The sequence below is a fragment of the Puntigrus tetrazona genome, chromosome 1, assembly GCF_018831695.1.
Source record: "Puntigrus tetrazona isolate hp1 chromosome 1, ASM1883169v1, whole genome shotgun sequence".
NCBI classification, from domain to species: domain Eukaryota; kingdom Metazoa; phylum Chordata; class Actinopteri; order Cypriniformes; family Cyprinidae; genus Puntigrus; species Puntigrus tetrazona.
The window spans coordinates 27,804,931-27,826,542 of NC_056699.1; the positions used below are offsets into that span (position 1 = coordinate 27,804,931).

Consider the following 21,612-nt stretch of genomic DNA (forward strand, 5'->3'; position numbering starts at 1 on the left):
TACGGCCACAGCTCCGGACGGCTGCGTCGACCAAAGAGGTAGAGAACATAGTCCATCGGACTCAATGTCTCCAGCCTCCTCGGGATCCGGTCAAAGTTCTGCCGGAGGCGGAGTTGAAGATCTCCCTGACAGGGTCTCTGCCAAACGTTCCCAACAGACCCTCACGGCACGTTTGGGCCTGCCAAGTCTGTCCGGCCTCCTCCCCGCCAACGGATCCAACTCACCACCAGGTGGTGATCAGTTGACAGCTCCGCCCCTCTCTTCACCAGTGTCCAAGACATGCGCCGGAGATCAGATGATACAACCACAAAGTCGATCATCGACCTCCGCCCTAGGGTGTCCTGATGCCAGGTGTACTGGTGGACACCCTTATGCTTGAACATGGTGTTCGTTATGGACAGACCGTGCCTAGCACAGAATTCCAACAACAGAACACCACTCAGGTTTAGATCGGGGCCGTTCCTCCCAATCACGCCCCTCCAGGTGTCACTAGCATCACCAACGTGAGCGTTGAAGTCCCCCAGCAGGACGATAGAGTCCCCGGTTGGAGCACTTTCCAGCACCCCTCCCAAGGACTCCAAGAAGGCCGGGTACTCTACACTGCCATTCGGCCCGTAGGCACAAATGACAGTGAGAGTCCTCCCCCAACCCGAAGTCGCAGGGAGGCGACCCTCTTGTCCACCGGGTTAAACTCCAACACATGGCGGCTAAGCTGGGAGCTATGAGCAAGCCCACACCAGCCTGCCGCCTCTCACTGCGGGCAACACCAGAGTAGTGAAGAGTCCAGCCCCTTTCGAGAAGATGGGTTCCAGAGTCCAAGCAGTGCGTGGAGGTGAGCCCGACTATCTCTAGCCGGTATCTCTCAACCTCACGCAACAACTCAGGCTCCTTCCCCCCCAGAGAGGTGACGTTCCATGTCCCTAAAACTAGATTCTGAGTCCAGGGGTTGGGTTGTCGAGGTCCCCGCCGACTGCTACCCAAACCACAAGGCACCGGCCCTTACGGTCCCTCCTGCAGGTGGTGGGCCCACGGGGATGGCCCCACGCCGCTGTTTCGGGCTGAGCCCGGCCGGGTCCCGTGGGGCAAGACCCGGCCACCAGGCGCTCGCATGCCGGCCCCGGCCCCAGGCCTGGCTCCATGGCGGGGCCCCGGCTGCGCCATACCGGGCGACGTCGCGACTCCATTCCAGGTCTTTTCCATAAGGGTGTCATGGACAAATGGGTCATACAAACCCAATTAACGAAAATAATGTAGATTAAAATTGAACCCATATTTTGTCAGGAGGGTCTCCAGATTTCATGCAAACCGCATGAAGAGCTCAGCAACACTTGAATCAGAGGACCGGGAAAAAAAAAAACTCTTAGGTAAAACTAGAAGGAAGACATGACACTTCAGCACGTTCCCACCACACCTGGGCGAAGCCAACATGAAGATCATTCATTTCAACACGATCCGTTGATCATTTGAGTGTGCTGTATATCACTGCTTGATCCTCCACCATCCAATCATTAGATCTGTCAAAGGAACATATCCAGAGACGTCACTGCATTGCGTTATTACTGAGGCCAACTAAAATAACCTCGAACGATGCACGAACGGCATTCGAGGGAGCTCAAACGTGTTCTGATTCTATGAATGTTTTATTACGCCAAGGTTGAGTTTCTCACCTCCGGGAAGCATCAGTCTGGTATTGTCCAATGTTATCATAGTGGCTTTCGCTCTTTTCCGGTTGGTTGACCTCTTTGTGATGCAGGACGGTGGCATACTGGATTTCTTCTGTATCGTCAGAAAAATTGCTGAGAGTAATTAAGGAATACAGGGCATCGTTTTGATTCACGGCATCAGATTTAGACGGAGAGCCACCGTGAGCTGCTACATTCACATAAAGGTCATCCTAAAATAAGAGAAAAAGAACTTCACTTATGGCAAAAAATTATGAATACCTTTGAGTATGACATTTGCTGAACGCTCTTTGATCATTGGATTTACCTGATTTTGTGCGACGTTATTAGGTCTCAGTTTTTTCCTCCTGTAATAAAGAATAATCTAAAATGTAGGACATAAGCTTGGTATACTAATGTGTTTCTTGACAGACAACATAAAACTTACACGAGCAACGCAATGATGGTAATAAAGATTAAACATCCCAGTCCTCCAGTGACTCCAGCAACCGCATACAGAAACTTCCTTCCTACAAGAAGACAAGTGACAAGACAATGTTTTAATCTTTACACACTAAACAAGACCATGATTCATAGTGTACAGCTGCATTTCAACACAATTGCATTTATTGTTTATTTATCCTAACTAAAGCAAACACTGATCTCCATAATGTCGACAACATTTTAACCAATAAAACTCTTTGAGGACTTGGGATTTGACTCAAGACTTGTTTGTGTCTTGAAAGACTCCTCTGGTGAAATCAGCTGCTGAGTTCATGGCTGGAATAAAAATATGCCAGGATTTTTAATTTCTGACCCTTGCACTTTACTTCTCTGTCTGTAATATATCTGCTTGTTTCACACTCTTTGGTCACCAGGTGGTGAAATCCTTAGTGCTAAATTAACACTGTCCAGTTTTTATACAATCCACACTGATCCAGTGATAAAGCTAATGAGGTAATTAAGTGATTAACTGAGTAATGATAAAGGTGTGGGGCCTCGATGAACAGACACAAACCATAAAAGGGGGAATCGCTCTAGAACCAGGTCGTAAAATCGCGCATCCTCCGCACCCCGGACCATAAAGGCAATCAAGATGGTCAGCCGAGCGATGCAGAGCGCCGCAACGTCTACCAAACATTCTCAAGGGACTGTCGCTGCAGTGAGCTCGACCAATCCGAGAGTACCCACGTCAAGATTGGGATGATTGAAACTGCAACATCTGGTCGACAGCACGATAACTCGTTCTGCGCACTGATCTGGGACCAGTTCTACCAAGCCACCAAGTCAAAAGGTGATAAGACTCCCGCGGTGAATCAACGTGGTCAGGACAGCCTCACACTTTCAACCCCAGGGAGGGTTGCTCTGTCCCAACATACATTCCTTAAAAGCGCTTTTTTTCCTTTTCGCTACAATAAAGGAACTGCCAGGACACACATAAAACCACTAAACGAACAATCTAAATGCCTTCCTTTCAAGCGAATAAAGGTTCATCTGTAAATAACTGCTTAATAAATGTTTTGGGATGTATGTAGGAACCGCTATATACTCTTTAAATAATCCTCTAACAGAGAGCGTTCCATAAGCGCTAGATAATGCATGTTTGATATCAAATTGAAGCTTACGATGTTTCCAATATCGTGATGAATGAATATATGTGTTTGTGCAATGCACAACAGTGTATTCCACTTATAAGCTTTTGATAGGGAACAGAAGTGCAGAATGTCAATTCTAACTGGGATAAAGTATGCACGAAACCGAGTCGAAAGCAGGCGTGGACACGCCTTCGACCTCGGGATTGGACAACTGCCCAGGGCACGGCCCAAAATTTGCACCTCAAAACGCAGGAACAGAGCTCTCTGAGTTGAGTTGAGAACGAGAAGAATCGGAGTCGAGTCGAGTCGAGAAGAACTCTTCGGAACCACCGGGAGGAATTCGGTCGCTGCAGGAATCGCCAAGGAAACAGAGAAACTTCGAACTTGGAGAAGTCAGAAGACTCCGAACCAGAACGACCCGATACCCTCGACTCCGGTCCGCTCCGTCACATCACTCCACGGACACTCACTGCCCTTTTCATAACCAACCCGGTTCATCCAAAGCGAACCACCAAGCTAGAGAGACTTCATTCAAACGGCCGGGAAAGCCGACCACGTCATCCCAAGGACGAGCCTGCCCAATCAGCACGCGGGATTTCCCCAGACACGCCGAGTGGTAAAACTACCTTTCCGTCTCTACTGAATTGGCGCAGACACATAGAAGCGAGGCTAAACCTAACTTTGCTTTGTTGGTGCTCTTAGTGCGATCTCAGAACTAGCTAACAGACTTTGGACAGACAATTATCCATTTCCCTTCCAACCCGTGAATGTGTGTATGAATGCATGTGTGTGTGTGTGTTTATGTTTAGTCTTCTCAGTGTAGTCTTGTCAAATAGTAGGTACTGTTTAATAAATTGTGTTTCATTATTACGAATTCTTGTTTGTGTGTTATGTAACTGGAAAGTCAAACTCATGCCCAGATCCGTTGTTACCTGCTCGAGGTAAAGCGAAGAATCCAATTGATTTATTTTGCTGATCACAGAGTAAATTCATATTGGTAACATACATTTAAATTGCCCTAAAACGCTGGACGCATTAGGTGATTTAAAGGTATATTTGAATTACATACTGACTTGAATCTTTTAAGATTCAATTCCCAAACTTGAATTGAGAGCTGATTCAAATGACAATTCATAATTATCATAATTAAAATTAGGTGTGAAAACCCTACATATAATGGTGGAGAATCAAGGCGGGCAAGATTTGATTTTCAGTTCATAATTCATAAATTTGTGATTCGTGATTTCGTGGTTTTTCTATTTTTTCCGGAAGAATAGATTAAGACACAGAGACAAATTGCTGTTATTTCGTACCTCTATTTTGACATGCGAACACGTGAAAGCGTGTGATTTGTGAAGATTTTGAAAACTGCAGTAATCATAATATTTGTCCATAGAGACAGAGATCCGCGTTAGAGCGCGTCGAGGGAAAAAGCAAGCGTGTTCCTTGTTTATTTTCCATAAGGCCTTTGTTAATCTATGACAGTGCGAGTTCCACTGTCATATGAATCTATTTCCTCCCTGGCAAGAGCTTAGAAGTAGCTAACTAAGTAATCCTTGGCCATTTAGTCACTGGAAGAAGTGAAACCGAAGCGTAACGCAGAGAGCGTCAGAAACGCGAAGTATATGGGAGAAGAAAATTCTTGATCAAGTGAATAAACTGTGCAGACCCGCCGCGGTCCGATGACGTCATTGTTTAATTGCAGTATATGCATGTAAAAGTGCCTCACTTTTAGCAAGTGAAGTTGTCAGTGCTAGACGAAGCTGATCGAGTTTACTCGTTGCGAAATGCGCCGTCATTTCGGTGGGCGAACTCGCACAATAGCGAATTGCACGTATCCATAGTAACGACGCGGAAGTCCTAGGACGCCGTTTCGAGTTAACCTCAAAGTGCGCAAGCGCAGTCCTCCGGCGCCATATTTGAAGTTTGTGAACAGAGGCTAGGATACCTGAATCTAATGTGTTGGCATTGAAACCTATGCAAACTGTTAGCATCAGGATAGCGCTTAGACCTCTGTCGTCCATTGAGTTGAATGCCGTGTGTTTATGGCGTGTTGAGTTCCATCGAACGCGCGGAACCACAATAGTGGGCTTCCTCCTCCTTTCCCCTTCACGTTTATTCCTTTTCCTCACCTTTCCCTTACCGAGAAGAATGTTGACAAATGTTTGAACTGCCATAACCGTTGGTATTAACAAGAAACGTTTTTTTTCTTACCCTTAGCATTTCAATGATACATTGCCATCAACAAGTATAACTGCTTTTATTAATTTAATGAGATCAGGAAATATTACCAATTTTCTAGCATTGCTAATGTGAAACCTTAATGTCATTTACTAAATGCATTAGGTTCATATTCATAAATTGCAACAATATTTGCTGATCCATTTGATTATAATTGCTCGAATACTTTGATGATAATTGCATTGAATTTCAATTATTAACTGCCGTTATTGATTGAAAATTTTAATTTCAGCTGGTGATTTGGTTAATTATAATTGCCTTTATAGTCGTGATAACACATCACTTAAATATAATCCCTGGTTTGGAATTTTAATTTCAGATTTAGCAAATTAGGTGGCTCCTCCATAATTGCTATTTTGTGGATTTATTTAATTATAATTGCTTTATAATTTAATACCAATATCATAAATTTTCAATTATAATCGACTTGAACTTCCGTTTACTATTCCAGGCATAGTACCCCGGATTCTATTGCAGAAGATACTTAGTGATTAATTCAGACTTGACTCCTCAGGAAGTTTGATCATTAATTATCGCTACCAAATAGAAATTTCAAGTCATTTGCAGTTACGTTGGTGTGTACAGTTGAGTGCCTCCCTCTCAATCCTCTTTACAGGGTCTCTCCCTTGCTTAGGGCTTAGCAGCTAGCACTTCCCTAGTGCTAGGTTGGTGCAGTGACGGTTGTCTCGGAGGTGTCACAGCGAGTGAGGACCCCGTTTGAACGTGACCTTGTGCCAGCTGGGGGCAAGCCAGGCCTCTCTGTCCTAGCATTGTAAGTGAACCCGCAGCAGGCATCAGCAATTGTGTAACGGAGGAGGAGTCAACACGAGCTGACCTGGACGGAGGCTCGGGTAAACCACCCTGTCAGCTGCTGAATCGGGGAAACCGATCAGTAACCCAGGGCTCTGCCCCGCAGCCTTGTCAGTCCAAGCCAGCCGTTGACACACCTCCACCGTGGGCCCGCACCTTTGTGTCAAAAGCCGACTCTGTTTGAGAGGCTCACTGCAATACTGTCGGACAGAAGTCTGATTGACCTTACAGGAGCACAGGGCGCCCAGACGGGAGCCACACGCTGTACTCCGGACGGGTTAATCGCCCTCATCACCAAAGCCTAGGTCTAAACCCCTTTTGCTAAAACCCATTTGGCGACACCCATAAGTAGGTTAGGGCCTATTCAACCCTCAGGTGACTTAACTCATCACACCAACATAGTAAAACCAACCATTAGGTATCAGGCTTAACAGCATCACACTTTGTCAACTTTGTTTACAGTGTAAGCAACTCTCTCTTCTCTCCCTTCTTGTTCCTCTCCTCTGATCTGACTGCTGCTGCTGCTTCTGAGATCGCACCTGTGGGAACCAGGAAAGCAAAGAATTTAATTTGAGACATTTCTGATCAGTATCGGGTGAAACAGCGACATTGTTTCAAATTGTTCATGCTCACAAACCTTCCCTTCTCAGCGTGTTATCCTACCCAGCGAAACCAAAGTCGATCGACGAGGAATCGTAAACACGACCCCAGGAACAATCTACTTGGTGCACGGAGTCAATCTAACCAACTAAAAGCTAACACTGTCATTGCTATTGTTTTATCCTCGCCCGGAGGAGATTCTAATGGCAATCGCAGTCTTAGTACTTAGAAATCCCCATTTAGAAACTCCTAAAAGCATCCTCTAACTTAGGGAAAAGAGACAGTGATAGAGCCTAACCCCCTCCTTCCTTGACCAGGAAAGAGTGTGTTACCTCCCCCTCTCTGTCTCTCTCTCTCTCTCTCTCTCTCCCTCTCTATCTCCCTCTCTTACGTCTCTTACAGGTAGCTCCTCCTTCTAAAAAAAAAAAAAGGAGAAGAAAAGAAGCAAGGACCGCCTGTTACAGGAGAACGAAACGCCCAGCTATCCCTTCTTCCTGTTCTGTGTTGTCTTCTGTTCTCTGTCGTCCTGTGTGTGGTTACTAATTGTCTCCCCAGAAACGCCAGTTAGAAGCACACCCACCAGAGGATTACAGTCACAGAGAACCACACCCACCTGACACCTCACATTTAGCATCAACTGACACCAAACATCTACACCTCTGTCTTTCCTTGCTGTTGTCTGTTCTGCCTTGTTTGGTTGTTATTTTCTTCCAGGTCTGTGTCAGTCACGTTCCCCCTCGCCGCACCAAAACATGTCTCACACAGCAGACAACGTTGGTCACTGGGAAGACCTGGAAACATGGCTAAGTGTTGCAACCAGCAGCCTCCTACCCAAGGCCGCGGAAACACTAAAGCGTCAGACCCAGGAACAGCTGGATAACAACCTACTTGAGCCTAATGGAACAGGACCCAAGCCAAGGCTACAACCACAAAGAGCTAGCAAAGATCACCTGCTCCCTAAGTCACACCCTCATCGCTACCCTCAAACTGAGTGACAGGCACGCCGCCGATCTCCAACAGGAGCTGACATGCGCACAGCGACGCATCAAACAGCTGGAACTGGAGGCTCAGGAACTACAGGAAAAGCTGGATGAGGAGAGAAAGGACCCAGAGGAGATTACCACGCTCAAAGCCTTGCTAGCAGCTTCCACACAAGAGGTGAAACAAACCAAAAAAACTTTGACAATGCTGCCAACAACCTCCAGTACGCAGAACAGCTACTGGAGAAGGCAAAGACTGACATTAGAGACAAGGCCGGCAGAATCAAAGCCCTCGAAGCTCACTTGAGCGAGTCAAGGAATCAGATCAGCCGCCTAGAACAACAGCTGGACTACGTCAAAGAGGAATCCGGCGGTGTCAAGGAGGAACTCAGACACGCCTACGACCTGCGCTGAGCCACCGAGGACACGAGAGGCACCAACGTCACCCCTGCCAAGTAGGACCGGGTCTCCGTGCTTGTACAGGCAAGTGAACAAAGGGGAAAGAGGCGATGCTGAAACACTCACCAGCTCCCTCTGAAGAGACATACCTCGCGAGAAGGCCAAGAGAAAGCGGACCCAGCCAGCCAAAGAGCATCACACGGCCTGGACCTAAAAGATCTCGACAAGATCGCCAGGAACATCGTCAAGTTCACCCCAGGTGTGCCAAGTAGTCCAGACGTTCAAACCTATCTACAGGACGTCGAATTCCATCTGGAAGTAAGACCTCACGTCACTGATAAAGATAGACTCTATTTACTGCGAGCAACATCCAGCCCTGATGTACGCAGCTTCCTGGACCGGCAACCAGCCCAGACAAAGGCTGATTACCACCTGCTCTCGAGAGGCTCTCATCAATGAATTTGATGACCCAGAGTCAGAACAAGGACTAGTAGCCGCCCTGGAGATCAGACAAGGCCGTCATGAGTCTCCGCAAGCCTACTACAGCCGACTCAGGAGAGCATACTGGAACTCATAACGAGCCCGAAATGGAACAGGACATGAACTTTAAGACTCTCTTCCTCAGGAACCTACATCCTGGGGTAAGCCACCATCTAGGGCGTGCTTGCATGTTCGCGCACAATGACCATTCAGCAGCTGCGGACTCCAGCACACAAAGCCTACAGCAAACAAAAGATGGCTGCAGAGAAAGGCACTAAAGCTCCGACAGTCCTCGACTTCAACACACAAAGTCACGGACTGCCTCTAGAGGGTGCCCAACATCAAGACAGCTTCAAGCCGTCAAGAAAAGAGTGGAGCGTGTCAACCGAGAGCAAGACTTCCACGCAGGTACCAGACCCAATCAGAGAAAGCGGCCGCTGGGATGGACCACGTGAGCGACAGCGCTCGCCTGGGCGCCACTGGGAAAAGTCATGGGACAGTTCAAGACCGCAGGAAGGTCAGTGGGAGAGATCGTGGAATCAGTCAACCTCCTTTAGAAACCAAAGGGGAAGAGCTCCTGGGATGGCGACGGAACCTCCATGGGTAGAGCACAAACACACCCTGGAGCAACCAGCCCAAGGACTCGGCGAAAGAACTTTCAAACTGAATCCACACAAGAGCAAAAGACATCACCGTTTTTACTCACAAGAACTGATGAAGAGCATGATGAGAGAGTTTTTCCAGCAAATGAAGGAAGATTGGAAGTGGGAAAAGAAAGAGAGCCGGATTCAGCCTGACTGGCAGCCGGACGAGACAGCAGCGACCACCCGACCCAACCAGACACAGAGAATAGCACTTCTCCCCGCACACTCAAAGAACCATAATGACCATAACTTCAGATGGACGAAATCCTACCTGAAACCCCAGCAATCGAGGTTAGCCCCTAACTCACCATATGATGCTTCAAACCACGGCATCATCCAACAAACACCTGCCGCTGAAACCACTCTGGTTCCTGAAAGTGCTGTCCTGGTCGTCTGCCACTCGTCCGAAGAACTGCAGATTAGCCCTGATATCCTCCCCATCTCATCCCAAACTCCAGTCCCTCAACTCCTGGGTGATCTCATTGAGAGAGGTATAGCAAGAAAGTTTTACCTCTCCGTCATCATCGAACGCCACATCAGGGTCGAAGCCCTTCTGGACACAGGAGCTGACATCACACTAATGTCAGCAGAACTCCTCGGAAAAATCCAGGAAGGAGCAAAGACATTAAATGGCCCCCTCAAACTTCAAAGATGTGAGCTGAACCTTCAAGTATACTCCCACACGGGCCTACAACTGACACAGGTGGCCCCGATTCACCTAACTGTGGGTCCGATGAACCTCATCCACCCAGTCTACATCTCACCCCTAAAGACTTACCCACTGCTAATCGGAAAGGACCTGCTTAATCGCTTTAAGCCACTAATAGACTTTAAGCACTTGAAGTTGTGGACACAAGTCCGTGAACCTCTGCCCTTCCAGTCAGTAAACGTTCAGGAGTTGCAGTGCCAAGCCACAGACACCACTGCCCGTTTACAGACCGCCGAGGCAATGTCAAGGTCACAAGCAATTTCAAGTTCAAGCAGCAAGAACCACGACAAAGACTTCAACGACCAAACAGATGCCTCGCTAAAGCAGGTGCATTACATGGAGAGTCCTGGGCGCTCCATTCCCACCCACCCAACCCAGCTGTGGCAGCCATCACCCGCCGCCTACACGCCACTGGCGTTGCGATCCCCACCTCCTCCCGTATCTCCATCTCGCCACAGTTTGCTGCTGACGATCTCAGTACCCTTCAAGCGTCGGATCCAGCACTGCAAACCATCAGTGCACACATTTCTGACCCAGCTACCGCCCACGTTTCTGCCTTCAACCTAGCCACCTCCTCTGACCTCCGCCACCTGCACTCCATCAAGCACATGCTGCATCTCAAAGACGGCGTTCTCACGTATGTCCCTGAGCCACTCGCTACGCCATGGCTCGTAGTGCCTCAGAGCCAAAGGGGATAATGTTGACCACGCCCACGATGCACCATGCGCTGGACACCATGGCGCCAAGGCCACCTATGAGACACTCAAACAGGTGGTATACTGGCCTGGCATGCAGCAAGACGTGGCGGAATACGTGAAAGGATGCCTGGTCTGTTGCCAGTTTCAACCGGCGAATGCAAATCACCGCGCACCACTGCAAAGGAAAGGAATGACCTTCCCATGGTCAGGCCTCCAAATAGACTGGGTAGGACCCCTGCCACGGTCAACACGAGGTAACAAGTACTTCCTTAACGTGGTCTGCGAGTTCACAAAGTGGATAGAGTGCCCCCAGCTCCGAATGACACGGCAGAAACAACAGCCTACCTCTTGATGAACCATATTCTCAAAAGATTTGGAATGCCCTTGAGTGTCAATTCAGACCGAGGAACTCACTTCACCGCTGAGCTCATGCAAGAAATGTGGAAACTCCTGGGTGTGCAAGCCAAGCTGCACATAAGCCACCACCCAATCTCTTCTGGACAGGTGGGCGTGCCAACAAGACAGTGGTCAGCATGCTGAAGAAAATGCGTGTCCGCCAATCAGAAGGATTGGGATGTCAAACTTCCCCTGGTACTAATGGCCATCAGGTCCACTCCTCACCGGTCCACCGGAGTACCCCCATTCGAAATGATGACGGGGAGACGCATGCCACTACCCTTACACCTGCTGGACCAACCCGGTGACATGAACCTTGTCACTGCCTACACCACGCACCAGTACCTAGAAGAGTTGCATCAGCACCTGAGAACGACTTTCGCCTTTGCACAGCAACAACTCCAAAGCAGCGCGGAAGGTCGTAAGGCTTACTATGACAGGAAGGCCTCATATCAGGAACTTGAGGTCGGAGACAAAGTGTGGTACTACAGTTTCGCCCAGCCACGGCCAAACACCCCTCATCGATTGTCAAAGAAGTTCCTACCTCACTGGACGGGACCCCACGAAATCGTAGACAAACTGTCACCTGTTGCCTACCGAATCAAGATTCGACAGGGGCGCAGCGAGCCAGCCCTGCGATGGGTACACGGAACCAGATAAAGAGGCACCAGGGCTCCAAGAGACAAGGAAAGGGGGAGACCAAACCCACTGACACAGACCGACTATCGCACCTCACTGATGTAATTCCTCACCCACTAGGGAAACACATAGCCAGGTTTTCAAGCACAACACCTACACGCTCCTTCACCGCACTGCTAGAACCAACACTCTAGTAACAAGGAGTTTCTCCACACATGTGACCATTGTTTGTTGTCCTAACCTCACTCAATGTCCTTGTGTCCCTTATGTGTTGTCTTTTCCCTTCTCTTTCCCTCTCTGTTTCCCTTTTCCCCTCTAGGCCCTTTTACAGGAACACCCTTAACCATTCTCTCACGTCAGGTCCTGACAATAAGATTGACTCCCCGCACCAAGTCCATAGATTGAGCGCAAATGTCGTATCAAGTTTCTCACCCGATCTGCCCAAATTCCAAATTTCTGCACCACAGTTCAGTTAGCGATGGAAATGTTGTTTGTGGATGTCTGTTCTCTCTGTCCATTGTTCCAGTGCCCGATGGCGTTATGGCGGGAACCTCATCGCGCAAAAGGGGGATATGTGGGGCCTCGATGAACAGACACAAACCATAAAAGGGGGAATCGCTCTAGAACCAGGTCGTAAAATCGCGCATCCTCCGCACCCCGGACCATAAAGGCAATCAAGATGGTCAGCCGAGCGATGCAGAGCGCCGCAACGTCTACCAAACATTCTCAAGGGACTGTCGCTGCAGTGAGCTCGACCAATCGAGAGTACCCACGTCAAGATTGGGATGATTGAAACTGCAACATCTGGTCGACAGCACGATAACTCGTTCTGCGCACTGATCTGGGACCAGTTCTACCAAGCCACCAAGTCAAAAGGTGATAAGACTCCCGCGGTGAATCAACGTGGTCAGGACAGCCTCACACTTTCAACCCCCCCAGGGAGGGTTGCTCTGTCCCAACATACATTCCTTAAAAGCGCGCCTTTTCCTTTTCGCTACAATAAAGGAACTGCCAGGACACACATAAAACCACTAAGCGAACAATCTAAATGCCTTCCTTTCAAACGAATAAAGGTTCATCTGTAAATAACTGCTTAATAAATGTTTTGGGATGTATGTAGGAACCGCTATATACTCTTTAAATAATCCTCTAACAGAGAGCGTTCCATAAGCGCTAGATAATGCATGTTTGATATCAAATTGAAGCTACGATGTTTCCAATATCGTGATGAATGAATATATGTGTTTGTGCAATGCACAACAGTGTATTCCACTTATAAGCTTTTGATAGGGAACAGAAGTGCAGAATGTCAATTCTAACTGGGATAAAGTATGCACGAAACCGAGTCGAAAGCAGGCGTGGACACGCCTTCGACCTCGGATTGGACAACTGCCCAGGGCACGGCCCAAAATTTGCACCTCAAAACGCAGGGAACAGAGCTCTCTGAGTTGAGTTGAGAACGAGAAGAATCGGAGTCGGAGTCGAGTCGAGAAGAACTCTTCGGAACCACCGGAGGGGAATTCGGTCGCTGCAGGAATCGCCAAGGAAACAGAGAAACTTTGAACTTGGAGAAGTCAGAAGACTCCGAACCAGAACGACCCGATACCCTCGACTCCGGTCCGCTCCGTCACATCACTCCACGGACACTCACTGCCCTTTTCATAACCAACCCGGTTCATCCAAAGCGAACCACCAAGCTAGAGAGACTTCATTCAAACGGCCCGGAAAGCCCGACCACGTCATCCCAGGACGAGCCTGCCCAATCAGCACGCCGGGATTTCCCCAGACACGCCGAGTGGTAAAACTACCTTTCCGTCTCTACTGAATTGGCGCAGACACATAGAAGCGAGGCTAAACCTAACTTTGCTTTGTTGGTGCTCTTAGTGCGATCTCAGAACTAGCTAACAGACTTTGGACAGACAATTATCCATTTCCCTTCCAACCCGTGAATGTGTGTATGAATGCATGTGTGTGTGTGTGTTTATGTTTAGTCTTCTCAGTGTAGTCTTGTCAAATAGTAGGTACTGTTTAATAAATTGTGTTTCATTATTACGAATTCTTGTTTGTGTGTTATGTAACTGGAAAGTCAAACTCATGCCCAGATCCGTTGTTACCTGCTCGAGGTAAAGCGAAGAATCCAATTGATTTATTTTGCTGATCACAGAGTAAATTCATATTGGTAACATACATTTAAATTGCCCTAAAACGCTGGACGCATTAGGTGATTTAAAGGTATATTTGAATTACATACTGACTTGAATCTTTTAAGATTCAATTCCCCAAACTTGAATTGAGAGCTGATTCAAATGACAATTCATAATTATCATAATTAAAATTAGGTGTGAAAACCCTACAAAGGAAACAATAAAAGGAAATTTAACTCAGAGATTAGACTCTAAATGAGTTTAGTGATTTATGTCAAATAATGATTATGCTAAAATATAATCATCACCATCTGATGACTTTCAACTTTGCAAAGGTCTGGCTGTTATAATTCAATTATAGCAGCCCAAATAAAATGTAAAATTAAAAAGTCAAGACCCTAATTAAAGTAAACACCTTGTTAACATCAGGTTCTTAATAAATATTCAGGTTCTAAATTATATATTATAATTCTTTATTCATACCCCCCACCATCACACATTTTCTTCTTCTCCTAGCTCATCAGTAGCAGAAATATTTGTCTAGTCACAGAATGACTCAGTGATTGATACACACCATGTACAGTGACAGAAACAGCGTCTGATCTCTGAGATCCGTGTTGATTGTGAGCCTCACAGTAGAAGCGTCCACTCTGTAGTGCACTGAAACTCTGTCCAGATCCAACAGATGAGCTTTGATTCTCCTTAAACCAGAAGAAGTTCAGAGCAGGTGGGTTTGAATCACTGCTGCAGATCAGAGTCACTGAATCTCCCTCCACTATTTCACCAGATCCATTCATGAACACTGAGACGTTCCTGGGTGGGTCTAAAACAGACAAATTAAGTTTTACATTCATGTTTTACAACCCTCATGTTCACCCTCTAATCTGTTTGATAACAGTTATTGAACCACAATTAACTCACACATGATGTTTAAAGTCACAGCTTCAGAGTATTTCTCTCCATGTTTATTTCTGGACTTGCACTTGTATTCTTCACTGTGATCAGATCTGATCTTTGAGATGTTGTAGATTCTTCCAGATCCTACAGTTGTTCCTCCTTTAATCCAGCTGATTTCTGCAGGTGGGTTTGAGTCACTGCTGCAGATCAGAGTCACTGAATCTCCCTCCACTATTTCACCAGATCCATTCATGAACACTGAGACGTTCCTGGGTGGGTCTACAAAAAAGGTTATGAGTTTCTACAGTTTAGGTGTTGGAATTTGCTTTCTAGCAGCTTAAGAGTTTGTAGTCATCTCTGACATATTTTTAATTTAATGATTAATGATTAATGAAATATCTGGACCGCAGCAGACCAATTAAGCAATGGTTCTCTATTATGAAGCCATGCTGTTGTAATACCTGTAGTATGTGGTTTGCATTGTTCTGCTGAAATACACAAAGCCTTCCCTGAAATAGACATCATCTGGAGGGGAGCATATGTTGCCTAAATCCTTTATATACCTTTCAGAATTCATAGCACCTTCCAAAACATGTAAACTGGTCATACCATATGCACTTATGCACCCCATACCATTAGAGATGCTTTCACAGTTTGGTGAGCCTCTGCCCATCTTTACTTCTGAGAAACTCTGTCTCTTTTAAGCCATTTCTCAAACGGAAGGCTGCATCTTTCAGAGATCACATTTGGCTGCATACGTCATAAAGGAGATCTTACTTGTTGTTCACTACTAGTTATATTTGCCCATTATTCTTAGTTAAATATGAAGTGTTGCAATGTGCTTCTCACTCATAAATAAAATGCTCAGTTAATTAAAAAAAAAAACAGCCTTCATGATGTATGTAGCTTGCAAATGCAGCCTCTGGAGTATGTAGCCTTCCTCTGAGAAACAGCCTTCGACATCCTTTTATGCTACAGGCCTGATGTGAATTATCTTAACTGACCTAGACGTAACTGTGTTTATGTGTTTTTGAACTACACTGTACAAGAAGTGAGAAAAGTCTGCTATTTAGGCTTGTACATTAGCATGGATTCACTCATTTTAACATTAGCTAGTTTTAGCCAAAGATCTTCTCAGGATACCGTGAATCAGTTCTGAAAGCACCACAGACACATAGTTTTTCCTTTATTTCATTTGAAGCATAAACAACTGATAATCAACTGCCAGTTTTGAAAGGAGAAACGTACTGATAGATCAATTAGTTCTAAAAATATCTTCCTTTTCAGCCCTTTGCCTCATGCCAACTTTTAAAAAATCCTAGCAGGCATCAAATTTGAAACTTATTTAGTGGATAAAAAGTGTACAACTTCTCAGTTTAAACATTTGTCATGTTATAATATATTAAAATATCAGTTCACATTATTGTGTGTGTGTGTGTGTATAACCGTTATATATATATATACACAATGCAACAAATTAACCAATTACTCACACATGACATTTAAAGTCACAGCTTCAGAGTATTTCTCTCCATGTTCATTTCTGGACTTGCACTTGTATTCTTCACTGTGATCAGATCTGATCTTTGAGATGTTGTAGATTCTTCCAGATCCTATAATCTTTCCTCTTTTAATCCAGCTGATTTCTGCAGGTGGGTTTGAATCACTGCTGCAGATCAGAGTCACTGAATCTCCCTCCACTATTTCACCAGATCCATTCATGAACACTGAGACGTTCCTGGGTGGGTCTACAAAAAAGGTTATGAGTTTCTACAGTTTAGGTGTTGGAATTTGGTTTCTATCAGCTTAAGAGTTTATAGAGACTCTCTTTGGGCATTATACAGATTTTTGTATTTTGAATTTCTAATTTTGATTCTGTTGTATGAATTATCTGTGTGTTTCAATATATTTACTCAAGAAATATGATTGAATCTGTACTCACACATGACATTGAGATGAACCTCAGGAGAGATGTAAGTGTGTTCCTGTAGAGCACAGCTATATCTGCCTGCATCCTCTCTTCTGACTGACTGCAGCAGGAGTATATTGTTTCTGTCTCTTCTCTCAGTTAATGGCTGTGAGTTTCTGTACCAGATGAATGTTGCTCTGTCAGTCAGAGCGCAGCTGCTTTACATGTCAGACGGACTGAATCTCCCTCTGTCACTCTCTCAGGAGACTCCACCTGAAGATCTGAACACAACACACACATTATATCATACACTGATTATTATTCAAGAAGAGAGAAACCTCATCAGAGTCACCTAAAACAGTAAGAGTCACTCCTGGTTCACCAGTCCATTTTCCATCAGATTTATCAGTGATGAATCTGAAATAGTACTTGTGTTCATCTTTCTGTGTCACATGACTCAGTCTCATGGTGCAGCTCTTCTGTTTATCTCCCAGATACTGAAACCTCTGACTGTATTCAGGGTCCTCAGACAGATCTGGAGGCTCTTCATCCTTTACAGGGTTTTTGAACCAGAACGCTTTCTCGATCTTATATCCAGAAGGGTATGTATAAGTGCATCTCATTATCACTGATGAGTGTTTTAGAGCACAGATGTGTGAAGGACTGTATCTGACACCCCAATAATCACCGAAAACATCTGAAAATATATATTTTTAAATTATTATTAAAATTAATAACCGGTATATGTAGAGCTGGAGAATGTTGAAAAGCATAAGCAGTTCTGACTCACCATTAATCATGAGCAAAAAGATCAGATGAAGAGGACGAGCGATTCGGACCGACGCCATCTCAGCGACCCCTGCAACACAATCAATGCACAATTTCACCTGATGTTAACAAGCAGAATCACCAAAGAAAAAAATTACAATTTTAGTTACCTTTACACTGATCAGTGTTTATTTTATTTGGTCTCTCGACCCTTGACTTTATAATATTACATAGTGTTTGGCTGCTGTAACTGAATTATAATGACGAATCTCTTAATTGCCTTATTAACTTTCACACTACTTCAGTGTTACTTTTAACAGTCTGTACTGTGGACACATATAGACACCCAGCAGTGTTCATTTAACACCAGGGATTTTGCTGTGTATCAATTCAATATTACAGATTTTTAATTAAAGTACCGTTTATGTGCTGGTTTAGCAAAAGCATCTTCTGAAGTCTGTTAAAGATAACTACAGGCGCAAGGCTAGTCACACCCCTCATGTACATTACACCACCTCCTCGCTTCTTAAATCAGTCTACACCGTGTTTTTCTTCTTCTTTTAATATTAATTCAGCTCAAGAAATAACAATTAGAGTACCACACGTATTCAGCAAACTACTCATTTTAAAAAGATGTAACACTTCTAGACATTCTAATAACTTTACATACTTTACAGATCAACTTTAAATTGTGGGCCATGGTCTCTAACTAAAATCTCAGGCACACTGTAGAGACTGAATAGACCACGCAGAACTTGAACCATCTTGAATGATATTGTAGAATCCATCACATCAACCATTTTGAGTGTGCGTCAAAGACCACCAGGAACATTCGTCCCTCAAATGGTCCCACGATGGGGCCTTCGGGCCTTGACCAGGGCGTAAAGGTGGGAGACGTGGAGATTTTAGGACATGCAGGTTTGCAGGTCTCATATTTGGTGGAACAGTCCAGCATCAGTGAGAGTTCCTCCTTCCTTGTGAGATATGGTTTTAATACATTTTTTGAATCTTTGATAGGTTCCTGCGGACACCATCTCCTTCACGCGACAGAGAATCAGAGCATGGTGGTAAGTGGACGGTGATCTGTTAGTAATGTGAAGCGACGTCCGTACACACGGTTTCAACAGGAACAACATAAATAAACTTGTGACTTCCTGTAGACATCCCAATAGAATCAACAACAGCAGCTCAGTTCTACTGTAGGTTTTTTATAATAACGAGCAAAATATGTTTGCTGCGTAAATCAGATGAAGTTACTAAAAACGTAAATTGATTCTGACAAGGTAGAAAGGTTTTACACTACCAATGAGAATTATATCAACATGTGGAAAATGGGGATCCTTTTAAATTAACAGTACATTATGTTTAATTAGATGCAAGTAATCCTAATCCTAACCATGTCGTAAGTACATGTAGATAAATAATAATGCTCAAATGCATAATTACATTGTAACAAAGACACCTTAAAAAGAGTAACCTTTTTGATGGTGATGATTTTTATATTTATGTAATCATTTAGAAGGTGTTTTTACTAATAGAAGCAAAGCGGAAGCAATATATATTGTGACAAGTCCTAGAACATGCAGCAAGTATATATGCATCAGAAATCATTTTAGCAAATCTTTAGAATTTTAATTTTATCCATGCAACAACTGAGCATTTTCTAATGCAGTGTGAACATATACAGACAATGACATTTCTTAATTTTCTTTCCAAATTCGTATGAATAAACTACAAACATAGACGTTTTCTTACCGTCTTTAAGGTTCGAAGCAATACAGCGAGGCGGAAATTTACAATCATAAGACGATTTCTCTTGAGGACAACGCTTTATCTTCCCCTTTTCAAGTACATTTTACCCTCAGTTTCTGCTTCGAGACCAACACTGATTAAATTAACTGGAAGAGTACTTTTTATAACACAAGAAAATAAGAAAAAAAGAGGAAGTGAAAAGAGATGGGAGAACAAGATGCAACGTTTTTCATATTTTCAAAGCGACGTTCATATGCAGTGGAGCTTTTCATTCCTCAGACAGGACTGTCCACAGATAGTGAGTTCCTTCATAGGGAAGAAATGCTTTTTTAAAAATTCATTGAGTTTTATGGGAGCTTTTAAGATGAAAAATTTCAGTTTTGCACAGTTTCTCTTCCTCTTTTGTGTGCTGATAAGAGGCCAGTGAACCGCTTTAAACCTTTATGCAAATCTTAAACTGACTTCTAATGCTGCGTTTTTTGTGTCTTTGTCGTTGTCTCATATTTAGAACTTTTAATATGCTTTGATTATGCGATGAAAAAAACACTGCTGTAGAACATTTCGTGAATTCATTAGAAATCTCAGAATAAAGTCTCGCGCTTCACATCTATTTTCTTCCTCTTTAAAGCAGTGCAGGCGGGCTTTCTGGGTTAGTGATTTAACAGACCTGAGGAGGACCACAGTCTTACCCGTCGTTTTAAAAAACAATGTCTCCGTTTGCAATTTAACTTGCTGTAACTTTGCAGATATTGTTTAAGCTCAAGCAGCAACCTTATAGAGCAGGAGCGAAAGTAATATTATTCAGAAATACTTCATTTTAAAAGATATATATATATATTTTTTATGTTAGTAACTCACAAGTGAGGTCATTTAGCACCAGGTGGTATTTTATATAATGTAGAATGACTTATTTTCACTTTAAACTGTACATTGTTACATTCGTCGGTAGCCAGGGACGCATTGTGACGCAAGGACTGATGACTTTTATTGTAGAAAGAGAAGCACATTAGCATTTACATTATCAGCGAATAATATTATGCATAATAATATCAGAATGTAAGCATTCTCAAAAAAATCACTGCAGTTGCTTGCGTTGTGGAGTTAATATCTTGCGCGAGAGCAGACTTCATTCAGGACGCGTTCAAAGCAATGCAGAACAATTATGACTCATCTGAACACATATTGAACACATATCTGAACAGCCAACTCCTTTAACGAATCTTTGCAAATCGCCTTTCCCGATAATGTGCTAATTAGTAAGTTTGTTGATGAACATTGATGATGATTACACCCTTTTTTAACTCTTTGTTACCATCAAAGGACATCAGGACAGTCATTCAGGTCTTCTAACAAATCAGTTTGTAAAATGTTAGCTTTGTGTCCAAATCCTCTTCTTACGCTGAGTATGAAAAAAAGGGGTAAAAGTCACAAACTTTCATGCAGCACTGCATATGGTGTGGTGGTAGCTCCTCAACAACCCTTTACTTTCACTTTCAATTTGCTTGAATGGGTGGAGTATCTGTGCTTCTGTGAAGTTGGTCAAACTTTAAAAGCTGTGCGTTTCAAGATCGTCTGAAATGGTGGACTGTTTTGACTACCAGTAAAGGCCTGAGGACGACCCGCTGCACTCCCGTTTCCTTCACGTTGGGAAACTGGGGCAGCAGTCTACCCTGAGAGCACACGTACATCTAGGAGACATCTATTTGACGTCTGCAATTACGTCCTCTAGATGTATTATTTAGAAAAATCAAGTAAAATCAAGTAAAATCAAGTAGCCTACTTATCGATTTCACCAACACTCATGAACTGTGACAGTGCTACAAAAATGATCAAAGATGATAACAGCAACCAGCAGTAGTGTTTTCACACCCTAAATGTCACATGATTAACAGTATCTATTTTAATATCATTTTTGACACCTCAGATAGTGCTGATAAACCAGAAGAAGCATTTTAGCAGTACATTAAAGGCCAATGAAATCTGAAATGAGAGAAAGTTTATGTTTATGTTCATGTTTTGTTTTCAATAACGTTACCAAATACGCAATATGCTTTGAATTTTTTAAACCTTCAATTAATTCCCAGATTTATATTGATCAGTTACTGAAATAAATAAACAACTTTCTGATGCATACTAATGAATGATTGATTCATCTGAAGTTGTTTATTGAGAACTTTTGAGAGCTTTTATTCTGTCAGTTGTCTTGTCCTGTAATGCATCGTAAGTCTGAATATAGTTTTCTCTGTACTGAGCTAGGTGTGAAAAATGCTGCTGCTGTATCACCGTTATG

General features: G+C 44.2%; 1 pseudogene; it reads right to left on the reverse strand.

Moving 5' to 3' along the window:
* Positions 1–1,057: 1,057 nt before the first annotated feature.
* LOC122352771 lies at positions 1,058–19,488 on the reverse strand (annotated as a pseudogene).
* Positions 19,489–21,612: the final 2,124 nt, after the last annotated feature.